Source organism: Fukomys damarensis, unplaced genomic scaffold, assembly GCF_012274545.1.
Source record: "Fukomys damarensis isolate Sample0158 unplaced genomic scaffold, DMR_v1.0_HiC HiC_scaffold_18, whole genome shotgun sequence".
Lineage (NCBI taxonomy): Eukaryota > Metazoa > Chordata > Mammalia > Rodentia > Bathyergidae > Fukomys > Fukomys damarensis.
In genome coordinates this window covers 21,989,121-21,992,183 of record NW_022900930.1, presented here as the reverse complement: position 1 = coordinate 21,992,183, position 3,063 = coordinate 21,989,121, and the positions used below count along the sequence as shown (strand labels likewise).

Below are 3,063 nucleotides of genomic sequence, written 5' to 3'. Positions count from 1 at the left end.
GAGAACCCCGTGCGGCCCAGCCTCTGTGCTGGCCCTGTTGTGGCGCTGGGTTTGAAGTGTAATCCCGCGGTCTGCTGAGGAACCGCGGACTTCCGCCGCGACTCGAGTGTTCTGAGGTAAACTGAGCGTCCGCGCCACGACCCTGGTCCTTAGGGCACAATGAAGAGACAAGGTTGGGCGGCACCCGTGTGAGCTCCAGGAAGGAGGGGAACAGGCCGAGACTCGCGCTGGTAATCTCTGTTTCCCCTCAAAGAACCAGAGGCCTTTCTTTAGTCGCTTCAGACTTCCCTTAAATCAACTGCCGCAACTGCCCTAATCATTTCAGGCCCTGATGCAATCGGTAAAGCGTTTGTTTAGAAAAATATACCAACACACATGAGCACAAAATTCTACACCAGGTTTCTAGAGTTTAGGGCATTCTGACAACAAATCAGAGACCCCAACAAATAGGAACAGCTTACTCCCAATGCTTATACCTGAATGAGTATAAATCAGGCATTCGGGTATAAGTCAGGGACTATATTATGTGTTATATACAAATACAAACAAGCACATACACACACACACACACACACACACACATACACACATACATATATAGCTACCTTTTGTTGAGTGCTTATTTTGTGCTTGTATTTTCATAATATATTTTTTTGTTAAAACAGCTCATCCAGATGGAAATTCTAGTCTCCATCTCAGCTTAAAGAAGTTAAACAGTTTGCTCTTGCTAACAGGAGAGTCACATTAATTAAACTAAAAATCCAGAAGTAGAATTTATGCCTTTCTTTGTTCTCCGCAAGTGGGTGAAGTTGATAGTCCTTTTTCTGCTGCAGTAACACTGAAGAATAGGACCTACTCAACCCTAATATAGTTGGGGGATGCAGTAATTTGTAAAGAGGGGACCAGTATGGTTGAACAAGACCTCCTTGCCCCTCTGTGATGCCCAGATCCCTTTCTGTACTAAATTTTCTTACTAATATTAGCTTCAGATAAAGTAGCAGCAGGTTTTTTTTTTCCTTTAAATTATACGGATTTACTTAGTGTAGAGCAGACTTACAGCAAAACAGCTCAAAGCAGTGTCTTCTGACTAAGCCCATAATTTCTCTTTACAGAGATCTTCCATAGGTGGCAGAGCTTGATTTGAGTGAACCCAAGTGGAAGAATTCAGGAAAAAACAAATTGAGACCTCCTAGGTGAGAGAAACATGAGCAGGAGAGCTTCTAGAGAGGGCCAGGAACTTGGAGTGGCCATTGTCATTCATGTAGTGAGAAAGCTGAGCAAGAAGAAATACAGTAGATATGTGGTTTATGGCATGTTCTGGAGGGGAGGTTAGCCTTAATGAGGTAAGCTGTCTTGTGAGTTTAGTGATGCTATGATTGGTAATGACTATATGTATGAAAAGGATGGCAGTGCTGTAAGTTTGATTAGTCTGGCAGAATTAGGCTTTCTGGATAAGAGATCCCATGTAGAGGATGGAAAGGAGTATCTGGTAAACAGCAGTCTATCACTATAAGCTTTTTTTTAATCCCTTACTGTCAATTTGCAGAAATAGAAATATAAGTTAACTTCTATTCGAGCAGAGTCAAGGCAAAATGACTGAAATGAGGGTAGTCAGTTATGTTTAATTCTGAACATGTTATTCATCCTGGAAGTACACTTAAAATATTTCCGAAAGTAAATTTTATTCATATACATTAGAATGAATACTTAAGCAGTAAGAAAGAGTATAATACTTAAGCAGGGAGGAAGAGTATAAATTATAAGAATCCAGAAAGGGGATAATATTAGGAAAACGTTGTCCAATACCAGAACATTACTAAGTAGTAGAACTAGAATATCGGCAGAAAACACAATATACTGATGGATTTAATCTCAGGGTAGAAGGAGAAGTTGAAATTGGGTAACAGAGGTTGATCAATGATTAGACAGAGACAGAGAGAAAGAGAGGGAAAAAGAGACACAGACAGAGACAGACAGACGGACAGAGAGAAAGAGAAAATGAGAATTGATTGGGAATGGGTGAGAATTGGTCTGGGAAGAACCGTGGCAAGGCCGGCTTCAGGCTTCCCTGGAAGCCAGTGAATTCGAAGCACATACATCCTAGTCTACCTGCTCCTCAGGACCAGGCCATCAAGAGGTTTGGCTGAGCAAGTCCTGGAATAAATGTAGAAAGTGGAGACTGCTTAGACCTGGGTCATCTTTCCACTTCTATCCTCAGTTCCTTTTCCCTTATTACTCTGAAAGAATTGACCCAGCTTTGTTTCTAGCTCGATCATCTTTAGCTGTAAAATTGGTATTGAGCAGTTAAATAAACATTCTGGTGCAACGTTAAGAAATAAATTATACGGCTCTTCATGCTTGCTTTTTAAAATACAGCCAGTGTTTTCCTTTAGAACTTGGAAGCTTTACCAAAATAGTTATAGTCTCTGGATGAAAAGGAGTTTTGATATAAAAGGAATTATACCAGGAATCAAGAGCATTTCTAACGTGGTGACATATTCTCCATGAAGGGAGGGATGAGGAATATATAGTCCCAAACCAGAATGCCAGATGCTTCTTGTTCTGTTTCTTTTGCTTTTGTCATTTGACCCTGCTGTTCAAATCGGGCAAGCCCCAAGCTCCAGTTGTCTTCTCCTCCTCACACCAGCTGTTAAAAATTTCAAACTATGCAAAGAATCCAAGGACACAATAATGTATATGTGAACTTTTTTTTTTCCTCTGTTCATATTTATGATTTCCTTGACCCAGTGAATCAGCCGATTTTCCATTGTGACTCCAAAATTTCGTGTATGACATACTCTCATGGTTATACTAAGATAATAAAATCAGAAAAAATATTCCTAAGATTTAGTGTCACTGTGTGGATATTCATGTGGTCATTCCTAATCATTTATTCTTTAGGTACTATGATTCAGGTAAGATTGCTTTCTATTTTTAAGTAATCAGTGGACTTTGATAAAAATTAATAAATTTTAGAGCATAGATTCACCTACTGAATTAGGTTTATCTAAGTATAGTGTGGAATTTTATCATCATGTGAAGCAGATTAAACTGAATATGCAG

General features: G+C 39.7%; 1 protein-coding gene across 3 annotated transcripts in view; it reads left to right on the top strand.

Annotated features, from left to right (window-relative positions):
* Positions 1–8: 8 nt before the first annotated feature.
* Positions 9–3,063, top strand: part of Primpol (primase and DNA directed polymerase) — a 31,500-nt gene continuing 28,445 nt past the window's right edge. The window contains exons 1-2 of one of the 3 annotated variants that reach the window (XM_010645195.1): positions 9–116; positions 1,113–1,193. The gene's annotated coding sequence lies outside the window, so the exon portion shown is untranslated. The other 2 variants (XM_010645196.1, XM_010645194.1) reach the window with 2 other exon arrangements.